At 46.9% G+C, this 14,807-nt stretch overlaps 1 protein-coding gene across 1 annotated transcript in view; it reads right to left on the bottom strand.

Annotated features, from left to right (window-relative positions):
• The window catches only part of SIRT5 (sirtuin 5), a 337,432-nt gene that overhangs the window by 267,527 nt on the left and 55,098 nt on the right, over window positions 1-14,807 (bottom strand). The gene's annotated exons all lie outside the window — the stretch shown is intronic.

Below are 14,807 nucleotides of genomic sequence, written 5' to 3'. Positions count from 1 at the left end.
TATGAGTTCTGTGCTGCATCTCATTCCTGGCGTTTGTGTCCACAAGCGGGCATTTTGAATGGGTCGTTTCCCACAGAAATGGCGACTCAGATGAGACCTCGTCCCGGAGAGAATCCAGTTGGACAGTGTGCCTTGGTCAGGGAACAAGCAGTGGACAGTGGAGGACATGGAGCACACAGCATGATGTGGACTGAGGTTTCCTGCAGCCATGGCTTTCGCCCGCCAGCCAATTTCCTCGACATGCTGATCCTCTGCGACCGAGGTCCCCGCTTGTTGGACAGAGGGAAGCCGGCACAGACAACTGAATTGGTTGAGACCATTTTGGCTGTGGTATATGTATGATGTGATAAGCGCAATAATGTATTATGGATGAATTGTGAACCAGCGTGTAGCGCTGTATTATCTGTGGGAGCATGGTGTTAAATGAGCCATAGGGAGATACACCTTGTGATCACAAGTTGAGACCATGGGTAGCTCATGCACTAAGACGATGTTTTGTGGGGTGAGATGTTGTAAAGCCTGTTGCAGTGTTCTGGAGTAGCAGGTTCCAACTCCCCCAGAAGGTACGCAGGGGTGGGAATTGATGATTAAAAAGGGCTTGGGGGTGGTGTTCTTTGTGAGAACGGCATACGTACACCGCCACCAACTCCGAGTTAGTGTCCTGGCCATGGATCTTTTAACCTGGAGAAAATAGGGTAACTAAGAAGCATTAGCCGCAAAAGGCGATAAGGCAATTATACCCTGGCAATGAGAAACAGACAATGGGAAGATTTTGCTAGACAAAAGTCTATGAGCGGCTCAAATTAAAAAGAAAAAACCCCAGTCGGACAGAGATGAGGCTCGTGCGTATGAGCACAAACAAATAAAAGGAGGTATGGAACCAAGGGGAACGAGAAGATATAATGTGAATAAAAATGAGTTTGTGGCAAGAACTCCCTCAGCCCGACTTCTGAAATGACTCCTGAAGAGTCAGATCCGCAATTGTAACGTCTGTTGCTCAAAAGACCCCCCTCTGTCCTCTTATCACAGGGCTGATGATTCAGATTATATACATCCCCATGCTTGCAGCATTGCGATTAAGGACAAAGAGGCCGCAGAGAAAGTAGTGATTTTTTTGTACAACTTAAAACAATCTGGTCCAATAAACCAACAATGATATAGGGAGAAGGAAGAAGGAAAGTAGAGAGAAAAGGAAAAACAAACAACTAGATACCCAAACCATGTTAGGAGGAAGCAAATACAGGTTTCCGCTGCCATACCCAGGACAATAACCCAACTTTTGCCATTGGGGCGGGGAGGTCAAATATGCAGTGCTCTGTGAGTCATTCAACAGGGAGAAGGGTCCAACACAGCTCATTTGAATCCAGTGTGAAGGGGAGTGATGGGTGTAAATCCTGTTACAAATTTGAGATGAGTCCATGGTGGTCTGTCATCAGATGGGTAAAGGGCAGAGTTTACGAACTACTTCCATGCTTCAAAGTTGAGCACAACGCCGTCTCCCCCTCCGCCCCATGTACATTTATTGAGCGGCCCGAAGCAGTGGTCTCAGCTTCGCACCAACGTTGCATTTCCCTTAGCCATATTTCAAAGAGTGGGCCTTTGCGTGCTATCCAGGTCATAGTTATGCAGCCCTTGGCTAATATACAAGCCAGGCTCATGAATTTAGAGATATGTTTGTATTTGCAAGATCTGGCGTACGCTCCTAGTATGCACTCCAGCAGATTCCACTTGTATCACTTAATCAATGCAGTTTCACTGATATGTTTAACTTGGGACCAAAAACACTGTGGTATCTCTCATTCCCAGAGCATGTGCATTAAGTGGGCGTTCTCCTGATCGCACTGGGGAAAGTTGGACAGTGCATTTTTTTTAGCTAGCAACTCTGGAAGGAGTCCTATACATGTGATGGAGCAAATTGACCTGGATAAGTCTGAATCTCGCATTGCGCAACCCATTTTTAATGAAATCAAGTGTCCATGCCCATTGCTTTATCGGTAAGGTCTACCCCAAGTCCTCCTCCCATTGTGTCTTAAGCTTCGCGAGTTTGAGGTTTGTGCTTTCCTAGAGGCCCCTGTATAGCCTGGATGCATGCTTCCAGCTATCGTCAAAGTCATACATTAGTGCCAAAAGGGTATTTTGTTGGCGTTCAGCGGGCCAGTCCGGTCAGGTATGCGTAGCAAATTTAGTTATTCTCATATATTTTAGGAACTGCCCCCCCCCTGTGTGACCCTCATTTCGCATGAGGTCAGCGAGTTCTCTATACGTTCCATTTTCGTACATGTCTCCACAGTTGGCAATACCCAATCCCTCCCAACATCACACAACTTTCAGTTCCTCTGCATCCCACTGTGTTAATCAAGATGGGGTTATTGGGGGAGTAGGGGTGCTGGAGCCTCAATATTTTCTGTGTTCTCGACCGGACACGTCTGCCCACTCTTAATAGCAATGGGTAAGTTCCGTGTTTGCTCCCCGGGTACCATAATACTTCCCTTAGTAACACTGGGCTTATCAAAAAGCTAAGCAATGCAAGTTCTGTAGTGGTTTCGTCTGACAACCCTTTAGCAATAAAGCTAAGTTGTGCTGCCAAATAGTAGTATTCCAGCCGTGGCAGTTGGCCACCTCCCTGCTCAAAGGGCAGGGACACGGTGGGGATGGCCAGTCTGTCTCTTCAGGCCCCATAAAAAGCTTAGTGCGCTTTCCAGTTCCTGGAAGAAGGGGGCTCCAATGTAGAAGGCAACACTGGTGAAGCTATTCAAGAGCCTAGGTAGAAGGATCATCTTCATGATACCCACCTTCCCATAAGCGAGGGGGGCAATCAGGACCAAAATACCATTGACATTTTAATGCCCTCCACTGCCCTCTGTGTGGTCAGGGCATGTGTCCTTTCTGGAGTATGTGTGATTCGTATGCCCAGATACCTTAAAGAGTCATGTTCCCATTTCAGGCCCCATTCGGGCGCAGAGTCTCTTTGGTGCCACTTAGTCCTGCTAGAGCGAATAGACAGGATTTAAGCTTATTGTAGGTAATCCCCGATAATCTGGCAAAATCGTCTAGGACCTCTAGCATTATAGGTAAGTTATGGCGCAGTTGGCATAGGTATAGCAGTACATCTTCTGCGTATAATGAGAGGTGGGGTGTGGTGCCCCCTATGTGAATCTCCGCCTCCAGGTACTCTTGTCTTAAATATGCTATTGGTTTGAATGCTAATATTTACAGCATTGGCAGAGCGGGCATCCTTGTCAGGTTACCCTTTGTATGGCCCCCTGTCTCGATATGTGCCGGCCTGGCTTGACTCTAGCTGTAGGGGAAGTGTACAGTATTTTGACCCATGGTGAGAAAAACGCTCCAGAGCCCCATATAGTGCAGCCTCTATCCACTCCCAATACACTGAATCGAAGGCTTTGACCGCATCTAGTGATGTCACTACACATTGTTCTGAGCCACTTTGAGTTTGGTCAATTACGTGTTTAGAATGTGCGCAGGTTGAAGTGGTACTGCGACCAGGTACATACCCGTTTTGGTCTGGATGTATTAGTGCAGCAATGCACTGGCAAAGCCGTGAGGCTAGCATAGTGGTTTGTAGTTTGACGTCATAATTGAGCATGGCCAGGGGCGGTACGAATCGCATGTTTCCACAGGTTTCCAAGGATGGGAACCACCCACGTTTCATGCATTGTGTTCGGGAGTTTGCTGTTGTCAAAGGCCTCTTTAAAGACTTAAGAGCGTTGGGGCTAGTGTAGATTGATAAGTTTTATAAAATTCCGCCGGCAGGGTCTTGCCTGAAGCCAGCGTGGTGATTACTTCCTCCAGGTCTAATAGGGCGAAGGGTTGGTCTAGGAGGTCACGCTGACTAATCGCGAGGTGTGGGAGATCAATCTTTGTGAAGACTTCTGCAATTTTATCAGCTATTTGAGTGCTGTGGCTATATAATTTGGCATACTAGGTAGCCAATATATAATTAATTGCTCGCTGTGCACTCCAAGGTTCTCCGCATTCATCTTGTAGAAGAGTGATTGAGGCTCTAGGGTATTCATTTCTAGATGGCCAGGCAAGCAGTTTCCCAGACTTGTCTCCCTGTCAGACCTGTCTTAGTGACAATTTCTCCCAAGTGGCCCAGCATCGTGACCGAGTCTCCCTGAGGGTTCACGCAGCAGATGGCGCGTTTAGGTGTAGCTTCTCTAGTTCTTTGACTTTGGCCTCAGCAATCTCAAGCTCCTCTCTCAATTGTTTGGGGATGCCGCCTGCCCCAGCAATAATCTCACCTCTGGTTACCACCTTTGAGGTTTCGCAGACAGTCCAACTATTTACGCTGCCAATATTTTCTTTCAGGAAAAGTTCTAATTTGACACGGAGTTGCTCTCTAAAAGCAAGATCTGTCAGTGCGTCCGTGTGCGTGCGCCATGTCAGGACAGGTGTGTTGGGCATCACGCTGTCCCATGAGATAAGTGGGGAGTGGTCTGATATAGTACGGCCCTTGTACTGAGCACTCGTAGATTTGTGCAGTTGGTCAGTGCCAGCAAAGACATAATCTATCCTGTTGTGCAGGTTATGTGGGGAGGAATAAAGAGTATTTTCTCAACTTCGGGCGACGTTCTCCCCAAATGTCAACCAGGGCAAAGCCAGCTACGGCATTGTTAAGTGCTATTGTGGCTAGGGGGAGACCGCACTTAGGTGGTGTGGACCCATCATATACTAGGTCTCATACGCAATGGAGTCCCCAACCCAGATAAAGAAGGCGTCTGTGTGGGGTCATTCGTGTGCATAGTGCCTGGATGTGTGCAGGTATCGCATGATTCGGAAAATAAGAGTCAACTATGGCCAGTTCTGTATTGCCCAGATAACCTCGGAGGGTGATGCACCAGCCCTCTGCATCCCTTTCGCGGTTTAGTAACTGAAATGGGAGTGAACTGGCGATCCAGATAAAGACTCCTCTAGCATACCAAGAATATGGGGAGCCATGTACCGTAACCTCCACAGCATTTCGCTACTGCCTCTTGCTCTGCAGCCGTCAGATGGGTTTCCTGTAGTAAGGCTACTGAACTCTTTTTTGCGCTGAGATATAATTTGATTCTATTCCTGCGTATGTAAGTGCAGAGGCCCCTCACATTCCATGTCATGATCTTAATCCGCGCCATTATTTGTGTTTTTCGTTATGGGGTCCTGGAGTGTGATGCCTCAAGCTGTGTCTGTGTGTGGTGGCGTAAGCAGTACCTCACTAGTTTCGTGTTTAGTATGTGTCGGCACTGCGTCTATCACATAATAGATGATATCATTTGACCCTTGACTTTGTATAGGTATTTGGGCAGTAGTCAGAATCTTGCATTAGTTGGGTATAAAGAACTAAACTTGAACAAGCCCCAAAACATGGGGTACAAACAGTGCCCAACAGGTTTAACCCGTTCGGGCCATCCGCCGCCTGCGTGAGAGTATGCCTTCAGCATGTACCAGCCTGATAGGTCAACACTGAGGTTGTGTCGACCATACGGATGGATCGGGCGAGTTCCATTAAATCTCGGTGGGCATGTTCGCCGGCTCTGATTAAATAGCAACAATTTACATGGTAGGTAGTGCCGATCACCTCAGTCTGCTTTGAGGCTGCCGGTCCAACCTCCAGTAAGGTATCATACCAGCACTAAAGGTGCGGTCGTTGACAAAGCGAGACTGTTGCCAATTTATACCTAGCTACCCTGTTTCCAACAGGTAACCCCTATGCACTCTATTGGGGAACAATTACCTCCTAAGCACCTTAGCATACACTGATACCAAGGTCTATGGTGTAGTAATTTGGCATTCGGTTATGTTTACAATAAAGTCATTCAAAATAGTGATTCTACACATTTTTTTTCATACTTCTGAGTTTTTTTTACTCAAATTAAAACAAAATACAAGTATACCAGGTTTAATTACACCAAAGAAGGGTTACATACGTTTTCAATAAAAACAAAGTACACAGTGCAGGACTCTAGCTGTCCTCATATACATTTGTTCCTGTATCATAGCAATCAAACAAAGGATTGCTTTCCCGTAATCCAAACACCGTTAAATTAATAATTCTATTGTTTCACTGTTTGTCTTTCACTGTTAGCCGACATATTTGGGATAGAACATCCTTCATCAGGGCTTTTTCAACTTAAAATGTTATCTTCAAAATTTGGTCCACATTCCTCTGTGTCCCTGAAATTAACCACAAGACTTACTTTAATAAGGGTAATTCTGTATTGTTAATATTTACACTATTTTAGTGAATCCAAGACACACCAACCTCACTTGCTGGTTCATCCTTCAAACTTTCGGTTGGCATTTACTTCCAATTAGGTATCAGTTCTCACAGTTTCTTGTCCTGCATAACACAAGAACTTGCATCACTAAATTGACCCAGTTATTAGTCGCTTTCTATTCAACTGGGAATGAATATGTATCCTAGTTTACCTTGATGTATGCACCACAATTAATCTTCCAGTGTTCTGGTGTGCATCATACTGGAGTGATATTTTTCATCAGTGTTTGGGGGATAAAGACACTCGTCTTACACTTCACTAGGTACCTAGGTGGATAGTACAGAACATTGCTTCAGTATCAAAAGCTGAACGCCATGTTCCGTATACCCAATAGTCTTGTACTACGTGTGATATTAATGTTAAGACATGTATAATAACTCACGCCCGATCATACCAGGGAGTAATTTGCATTATTAATTTTGCAGCGGGTGCATAGGCTATACACTTTCTATAGTTAAAGGAGATGTTCAATATGGTCTCTCCTCTGCGCACTAATAAAATAGTCAACCGCGAGTACATGCGGTAAGTGCTTCAGTGTTACATAAATCGGTCTTAAACCATCATGCCGGTTACTCACATCTCCATATTTATGTTGTATTCGAAACGCGGTATTACACTTCCGCATCGATACATTTATAGTTTATGGATGCTCGCCGCAAGCGCATGAGCGCCAACAACTAAAGGCAGAAGCCATTCTGAGCATCAGCAACATCTACGTGTATGCTTTTATTAATACGCGCATCCCTTTTAGCCAATGTACAATCCAACCTCATCATTGTAATGTTAAAAAAATCAGTAATGTCACATTTATAATATAACCTTACCTCGCTGTGTCTCCTTGCGGCGTCTATGCGAGCCGGATCGGCCGATGTGTAAGCCCAGCCATTCCGTGTATCGCAAGGATAAACACCCTGTCACTATGGTAACTGTGCACATGCGCACATCTACGTGTGGTGCCGAAACGCAACCATCTTGCTAGGGGATTGCTATCGATTTCTTAGTCAAAAAGATGAGGATTATGCCGTGCTAAAAAACAACATCAAGTTGTTGTATGACGAAGTGAGACTGTTGTCAGTCTACAGGTACCATATTATGGTGGCCAGCTGCCCGGATTGTCTGTGGCTGTTGCCGAGGAGGCGCTGGCTCCGTCATCTCGGTGTGGAGGGTTATCATGTGTGTCCAGGTTGTTGTGCTCCATCCACATCGTTACTGCCTACGACTTTCCCTCGTGTATCACTTTCAGTCTAGCTGGGTAAATGAACATGTATTTGATCCCCTTCTGCCGTAGCCCGGCTTGGATTGAGATACATCTATTCCGTTGCTGCTGCACTAAGGGGGTGTAATCTGGGTAGATGGTTACGTTGAGCTGCCTCTCTGTATCCTTCCACCTTTGCTGGGGAATTGTAGAAGCACTTCCCAATCTCTGAAGTTTAGGATTTCTGCAATTATAGGGCGAGGGTATGATCCAGGTGTAGGTCTTTTTTGTAGGGATCAGTGGCCCGCTCAACTGCAAATCATTGTGATAGTTTTCCAGGGCCGACTTCCTGCAGGAACAGATTCTCTATGTAAGTTGTTGGGTCCCTGCCCTCCGTGCCTTCCGGGTTGCCCAGGACTCCGACATTGTTTCTACGGGAGCAGCCCTCCCCATCTTCGGCTCTTTGTTCCAAGAAGCGGTTCTTGGGCTCCAGTGTTTTCTGCTGGGTGGCTAGGTCGTCGTGGTGGCAGCAGTGTCTGTATTTAGGTGATCGTGACCTGCTCTGCAATAGATTTCACATCCTGACGTAGAAGTTGCCCATCTAGCTTGACCTCATCAATTCTGTGTTCTAGGGAGGATCTCAAGGCCGCAATAGCTGCAAGTAATTCATCCTCCTGTGGGTCTGCTTGAGAGCCACCATCTACCGTTCTCGTTTCACCTGCTATTGGGACTGGTGACTGACTTCCAGAGGCCTGCAAAAGGAGTCCATGATGGTGCCCTGGTGTTTATTTTTGGTTGGGAACATGGTGCCTGATCTTGAGGGTCAGAGCGTACGACGCCGTATATGGGCACAGAGTCTCTTCTACTCGGCTATGATCTTGTCCTGGTAGCTATTACAGGTCTCGAACTTGTGAGGCCCTGCCAGACCTCTAAGAATGAGTTATGGTCTAAGCCTGTCCCTGCTGTTGACTCTGTGCGAGGCCTCGGGCGGGCCTGGAACTTCCTAGCAATGCCTTAGTCTGGCTGATACTGCAGTGAGCAAGCCACATCAGGACCGGCGTAGTATGGTTGGTTGCGGTGCTGTGCAGATCTCCCAGATAGGGCGCAAAGATGCGCATGGTGGAGTCGCCTGGGGGTCTGGCCTAGATTAAGTTATTGGCATGCAGGCTGTTGCATTGTGTGCTCCTCTTGTCTCTGCGTATTCAAGTGCTCAACAGGGCTGCAGAAGTGCTTGCAGTGGGGAATCGCCACCCTTGATTGGTGCCTGTTCAAGCGCAATATCTGTGTGGTTTAGCAGTCTGCCATCTTGTTCACCTGTGACCCTAGTTATTGCCTGTGCGCCCAGGTGTGTTCACTCGAGAACATGATTCAATACAGAGGGGGATTGGGGGCACCAGCAACTGAGGCGCTAACAGTCTAGGGGTCTGGCCCAGTCCTCAGCAGGCTGCTGCACAGGCCAGTCACACCGGAAGCACCAGGCTACGCACCGGACCGAGCTCAAGTATGCAGGGGGTGGGGCTCATTGGTGTGCCCTAGGTGGACACAAGCTCCATGCAGGGAGGCTCATGCTACAAGAAATTCGACCTCTGCCTCGCTGCTCAGGGCACACTGTTGCAAGTCTGTTCCTTCAGTCTCCCCCTGTCACATCCGCAGAGTGTTTAACCACCAGGCTCGGGCCCTCGCTCAGCAGGCAGACTCCAGCCGGAGCATGGGGCAAGGAGCAGATGTGTAGTGGGGTCGAGGCCAGACCAGGGGTGCGCTGCCCTCCGAGGGCCAGCGTGAATCTGCACCTGCAGTCGCACCACCAGTGGAGGTGGTTTCAAATGGGTTCCATTACCAATACGCCCCCGCAGTGCTGCTTACCAGGTCCTCGAGATGTGCACTGGCGGCGCAGGCGCCGTAAAAACGTTCAACTGTTGGGGCAGCGTGTCTATTAACCACTGCGTCCCGGGCTCAGGGTCTTCTGCGCTCGTCGCAGTGTGCTTTCGATTGATGGCTTTGCTCGTGGGAGGCACGTGTTTGTTTATTCACTTTTTATGCGCACCAGACCCGTAGGTAACAGGGCGCAGCAATAAGAAAATGAAAGGCTTACATGGTTACAAAATATACAAGTATAACATGGTTACAAAATATACAATATACAAGTATAGGCTTATATGGTTACAAATATACAATATATAAATATACAAGTTACAAAGTATTACACTGAGTATTGTGCCGAGTCTCAAAGTAGATTAAATTGCACATAGTCTTATAAGCAGTGACACAGAGTTCAAATGGGAATATGGGGCGAGTAGGAGTATACTCAGCCATATGTGGAAACAGCCTAAATGATAGGAGAGTAGCGGGCTGTAGAGATGAGATGTTTGATAGCATTTTTTCTGAAGTGTAGGTAGGGTTAGTCTGCTCTCAGGTCTTGTGGCAGTAGGTTCCATATTTTAGCAGCCTTCACTGGGAAACTAATACCACCAATCGTGGTAAGCCTGTATTTAGGTATTGTCAGGCAATTAGCATTACCAGCTCTAGTTGGTCTGAGAGAGATTCTTATCTGAAGGTAACTAGGGGCAGCATTATTTAAAGCTTTATGGGTCAGTGATAACGTCTTTAGCTGTATTTTGTTATCAGTAGACAGCCATTTATGTTGGCGTCTAATGGAGGAGATATGGGTTCTTTTGTTTATGCCAAGTGCTGCTCTCAAGGCGTTATTTTGTACTGTTTTTAGCCTCCGGATTGGTGATTTTATTAGCACCACTGTATAGGGCATTACAGTAGTCCATTCTAGAGAGTATTAAGGCTCTGGCCAGGATCATGCAGCGGTCATCGGAGAGGAATGGCTTGCCAGCTCTTATCAGCTTGCAAGTATAGGCCGTCGTGGAGGCCAGGGTTTTTACCTGTGCGGCAAAGGACAAAGTGGAATCAAGGTAGAAACCAAGGGTTTTTACTTCCTTGGAGACTTTGATGATATTCCTGTCGATGTTGAATGAGGAAAATTCCTGGCCTAGTTTTTTAATGTTGGCATGTATGCCCATAATTATCAACTCAGTCTTATCATCGTTCGGGCACAGGCCATGAGTGGCCATCCATGCCTGTATGATAAGATATACCCTATTCACCAACTCTGTGTCCTTACTATGATCCCCAGAAAGCGGGAGGAGTAAAAGTGCATCCTCTGCATAGTTAGTAAAGGTGATACCCAGATGGTCCAGATCATCAAACAAGGGTTTGGTGAAGATGTTGTATAGAGTTGGAGAGACACAAGAGCCTTGAGGCACACCGCACAGGATGGGGTGTGGTCTGCGGCTGCCAATGGAGAGAATACTCTCATAGTTCTCTCGCTCAGGAATGACTCAATCCATCTGATAGCCTCAGAGGAGAAGTGAGCGGCAGAATCCAGGTGTCTACAGAGGACCTTATGGTCTACTATATCAAATGCAGCTGAGAGATCAAGTAGGAGCAGAAGTACTGTCTTCCCTTTGTCTATCAGCTCATCAATTTGGGATTTTAAATCAATTAAGGCGGTTTCCGTTCCGTGTAGTGGGCGGAAGCCAGATTGTCTCCTAGGAGTTTATGCAATTCTAGGTGTTTTTAAATTTGGTTATAGGCGGCTTTGTCCAGTATTTTAAGTATAAATGGTACCGTGGTGATAGGATGGCAGTTGGTGGGGACGAGAGGATCTAATGTCTGTTTCTTGAGAGGAGGGAGCACCCAAGACTGTGATGGTGCTCCTCTTCTCCGTTCCACAGGCAGGGATGTACAGACTCCCCTGCAGTCAGCCAACACCTGCCATGCAGCGTCTCCTATGCCGGCAGCAGCACAGCCCGCTGAGAGGCTGGTGCAGACAGGGTCCCATTCTTCCGCCGTGACGGCTCAGGGGTTGCGCACACCTCCCCCGCCACAGCTGCAATGCCATTGGCCCCCAGACACCTCCACGAGACAGGGGGGCTGCCCCTGCACTTAACTCTTGGTTATTCGCTGTGTTGCTGTGGGTGTCGCTACCTAGTATCATGCTGGTGTTCTCCAGCCGGGCCGTGTGTGCCAGGCGCCATTTTGCCTGGTGTCAGTCGTTCCACATGTAAGCCTAGCCCTCCGCTCTGTTAGCCGTATGTCAGCTGAGGATTGGCATCTGCAGCCTACCGCAGGTTTGTCACCGGCTATAATCATCAAGTACGTGCTGAAATAAGCAGAGAAAGGACAGTATTGTAGGATCATTTGCAGGATGGCCGCTGGAGCTCCGACGAAACAAAGCCTCACAGCATGAGCTCCAGGTCACACCCCGCCCCCCCCCAGAGAAAGTAGTGATGGCATGGATAAATAAGGGAGCATAGAGGATAACGAAGGTGGATACCTATGTGCCTCAGAGCCAAGACACACTTGTGCTAGCATTAGTGTTAGATATCAGTAAAAGGATATGGAGGTTGCATAAAGAGCTTAACGATAACGAGGTGATACACCCTCTTCCCGATAAATATCTGGATATAGACCAAGCGGTGCGAACCAATAAGCTTGATCCAAAACATTGTTCAAAAATAGTCCAGGATTTCTGAAATGGATCATGGAAGCCCCAACAAAGCCAGTTGTCCAAGCATTTCCCATGAGGGAGGTTCCTGGGTTTGACGGTGACAACCCAAGGCACCTAGTGCATGTACCATGGAACAGAATGGAATTATTGTCGTTCACTAATGATTACATAGACATCAGGCAAAACCCAGAACAAAAAGGTACACCCAGACTGACAGAATCCTTAAAACGGGTCCACCGACGCTTGGCGACATAGATCAGCTGTTTTCCTGCATACTACCAGCGGATATATGGCGACAATTTCGAATGCAAGATAGTCTGGACCCGGTCATGAAAAGTTAACCCTGAGGGCAACAGAAACAGGGTCAGCCAGTGAATTAAATAGAGACTTATGAACCATGTACAACAGATAGTGCCCCACAAGCAAATTAATTGGGATACATTAACTGCCTGTAGACAAGAAGGCGAGGAATCAGTTGAGAACTATTTTGCAAGAAAGGAAGAAGCCTTCACATCCTTCAGCGGAATGGATATATCCACCCTGAAGGACAAAGGCATTTTGCTCCCATTTTGTAGATGGTCTGTTGCCCCATCTAAAGAATGAAATTCATACCTATGAGTCCACCTGGTCGACGCAAAGTGCTGCTCTGATATTGACCATGGCAAGGTATTATGCAAATCGCCATGAACAAAGATAATAAAATCCTAGCTAGGATGTTGCCCAATCGCCTATTACCACACACGTCGTCCATGATACTGCCCATCAGACAGGATTCATAGCAAAGAGATCGACTTAATACCCTGCAGAAACTGTTTGCCCTCTTCCATAATATAAATCCAGCGAACCCTGCAGTGGTAGCCTCCCTTTGTCGCAAAGAAGGCGTTTGATTCTGTCGAACGGCCATTGCTTTGAGGTTTTAACGCAGGTCTGGGCAGAGCAACTAGCTGCTACATTGCATGCGATTATTATATACATCTCCAAAGGCAATGGTACCAACGAATACGAATCGGAGGCCATATCCCCATCGTGAGGAAGGAGACAGGATTGGCCCCTTTCCCCATTACTAATCACCCTAGCCATTGATATGTTATATGAGGGAGTTTCACAGTCAGAGGGATTAAACTTTACTCGAAAGTCAGCATTATATCATTACATGCAGATGATATGCTGCTATACATCAAAGAGCCAAAACGAAACCTCACAGCAATAATGGCAGATGTACAAATATATAGCGCCCTATCAGGGTTGATAATTAAATGGGAGAAATCTGTTGAAGATACTGCCGCTGACTACCATCGCCACTCGGGAGGGCACTCTGGACAACTTTAAATGGGCCAATGAAGGGATTCATTATCTGGGTATAGCAATAACCACAGATGCAACAGCTCTATGCATGAAGAACTTTATCAAAACACTGGAGCTTCTGGAAACCAAGATGGATTAATGTCCCAATTTCTCAGGTGGCGAGATTCTCCCTGGCAAAAATGGTGGTGGCACCAAAATGGTTATATATTTTTAATAAAGTTCTCATTGTGCACCTTGCAACCTTTTGGAAGTGGATCAAAATCCTGATAAGTCTGGTATGGGTGGGTAAGCAACCCAGAAAAGCCTATGGTATCCTGTCAAAACCATTTGCAAGAAGATGACTAGACTACCCCGACCTATATGCATATTATTTTGCAGCGCAAGTACCATAAAGCAACTGAATATGGTCATGTTGGGACAGAAAGAGCGACAACACACCCAGACAACCACAACCTGAAATCCATACTATGGGGAAAACAACAACACTGTACGAAGGAAATACAACCAATGATTACAACGTGCCACGCTTGTAACAGCATTGCTAAAGTAGTGGGCAAGGAACTCCTTTACTCCCAGAAATTCTCATTATACTATGTAGGTGGGAAAGATAACCTCCAAAGGAATGTTCAAGTCAAATTTTAAGAGATTGAACCTACTCAAAGTGCAGAATATCTTTGTGGAAGGTAGGTTGCTCTCAGTGGAACATCTTCAACATGGGGAGTGGAACAAAATAACGATACTCCTAGATCATAGGATCAAACACGCAATACAGCCACGACTGCCAAGCTTCCCAGGGGAACCATTCACATCAGTGATCGCCCAATATATAATAAAACCGCCTAGCTACACCAAAATGGTATCGGCCACCTAGAGAATGCTTAAAGAGCTGAGGGTAGACTCACAGGACAGGGCACGAGAGAAGTGGCAGGGTGCTATAGGCAGTGGAGTCAGCATGCCTGCAATCCAGGAAAATTACCCTGAAGAATAAATATAGGCTTACTCGCTATAACTATCTGCACCAGAAGTACTACACTCCTCTTCAATTACATTCCTATTATCCCGAGAGATCGGCAGACTGTACTAAATGCCAAACGCAGTCGGCAGGCTGCCTTCATCTGGCATGGCTATGAATGGGGGTACAATGATTCTGGCAGCAGGTCAGAGGTCATGAGGGAAATGGTTGGTGATCTGGTCCCTGGTGCACCCTTGCATTGGTTACTGAGGATCTGCGTGGGGGAAGAGCAGAATTACGAGCAGACCTCTAGGCAGGGCTTCGGTAGTTCCGATGTCACCACCCACACTTAAACACTGGCTGAATAGGTCATACTCCAAAGTGAGGGAACCCCAATATGCAGCGTCATTACTGACCATGAGCAGACCGAAAGATATCTGGTCACCACTGAGACAAAATCTTAACGGAAGAGCGGCGGCCGATGGTACTGGTTGTCCTGCTATTGGGGGCAATTAGAGATATGGTAGGGAGGAGGGTCAGATAGTATGTGCACGTGAG

The sequence above is a fragment of the Ambystoma mexicanum genome, chromosome 5p, assembly GCF_040938575.1.
Source record: "Ambystoma mexicanum isolate Mex_15411 chromosome 5p, UKY_AmexF1_1, whole genome shotgun sequence".
NCBI classification, from domain to species: Eukaryota; Metazoa; Chordata; class Amphibia; order Caudata; family Ambystomatidae; genus Ambystoma; species Ambystoma mexicanum.
The sequence above is the reverse complement of the archived record's forward strand: the minus strand, read 5'-3'. Positions and strand labels throughout refer to the sequence as shown.